General features: G+C 50.3%; 1 protein-coding gene across 2 annotated transcripts in view; it reads left to right on the top strand.

Annotated features, from left to right (window-relative positions):
• Window positions 1–1,192, top strand: part of Lipc (lipase C, hepatic type) — a 40,998-nt gene that overhangs the window by 4,046 nt on the left and 35,760 nt on the right. The window contains exon 1 of one of the 2 annotated variants that reach the window (XM_031345397.1): window positions 219–344. The exons of the other annotated variant lie outside the window; for it this stretch is intronic. The gene's annotated coding sequence lies outside the window, so the exon portion shown is untranslated. Of the gene's footprint in view, window positions 1–218; window positions 345–1,192 lie in introns of those variants that run through there. 2 annotated transcript variants of the gene reach the window in all.

Genomic DNA, 1,192 nt, shown 5'->3' with positions numbered 1-1,192 from the left:
TCTGCCTCTGCCTCTGCCTCTGCCTCTGCCTCTGCCTCTGCCTCTGCCTCTGCCTCTGCCTCTGCCTAGTACTTGAATTAAAGATGTGTGCCTCCACTGCCCTGCTAGAGGACAACTTTCAAGAGTCAGAAGCTTTCAACTTCTACCCTGTGAGTTCCAAGATTAAACTGGGGGCATTAGGCTTGGCAGTAAGTGAGCCATCTCATTGGCCCAGGCTCATGGTTTTAACTGCAAAGGAGCTGCCTGCCACTCTATGATAATGGAGGTCTCAAAGCTTCCCAAGAACTCCGGAGTCAGCTGCCCTGGGCGTGGTGCCAAAGAGTCTGCATGCTAAGCCAATGAAGGTAAATTGGGTAAAAGCTGAAAGGGCAGGGTTCACTCAGTGGGGGTGGAAGGGCAGCAAGCTGGCCGGGTGTGTCTCACTTCCCTGTTAGACAGGAGACTGAAAGTCTAGTCTGGCTGCTGGATTTCCTCCTTTGGACAGAGTGCCCCTCGGCTGTTAGGAGAAGAGACTTAGCTCAGTAGACTTCAAACTATCTGCAGACTCAGTCCCACAAAGAAACAGCCAAATGGGAACTAGAAAGTGGGAATCTTCCCTCCAAAGAGGGGCCTGCTTTTCCTGGCAGAAGAACACGGCCAAGCCAGTCATCTACAGCACCAAGCTACCTCAGAAACGCAGAATTCACAAAACTCACAGAAAATGCTAAGCAGAACGGTGAAGACCTGGGTGGATAAGAACAGACGGTATTCGGAAGGAACTGTGGATTATAACAGAGAAGAGATCTGACATAAGCTCTAGAAGAAATGGTTTGGGGCTGCATTGGATGCTAAGCTCCAGCTGGGTGCAGTGGCTCATGCCTGTAATCCCAGCACTCAGGAGGCTAAGTAGGAGGCTACAGGTGTAGGTCAGTTGGTCGACTGCTTACTTAACACACACAAAGTCCTGGGTTCAATCCCTGGTGCTGCATAAATTTAGAGTAGTGGTGCACTCCTGTAATCTTGGCACTATTGAGGTCAGGGCAGGAGTATCTGGAATTTCAGATCATCCTCAATCCTCAACTACACAGAGAGTTTAAGACCAGCCTAAGCTACATATGACCCTGATTGAGAGAGAGGGGGAGGGAGAAGAGGGGGGAGAAGGAGAAAGAGAGAGAGAGAGAGAGAGAGAGAGAGAGAGAGAGAGAGAGAGAGA

Source organism: Mastomys coucha, unplaced genomic scaffold (assembly GCF_008632895.1).
Source record: "Mastomys coucha isolate ucsf_1 unplaced genomic scaffold, UCSF_Mcou_1 pScaffold23, whole genome shotgun sequence".
Taxonomy (NCBI): Eukaryota; Metazoa; Chordata; class Mammalia; order Rodentia; family Muridae; genus Mastomys; species Mastomys coucha.
The sequence above is the reverse complement of the archived record's forward strand: the minus strand, read 5'-3'. Positions and strand labels throughout refer to the sequence as shown.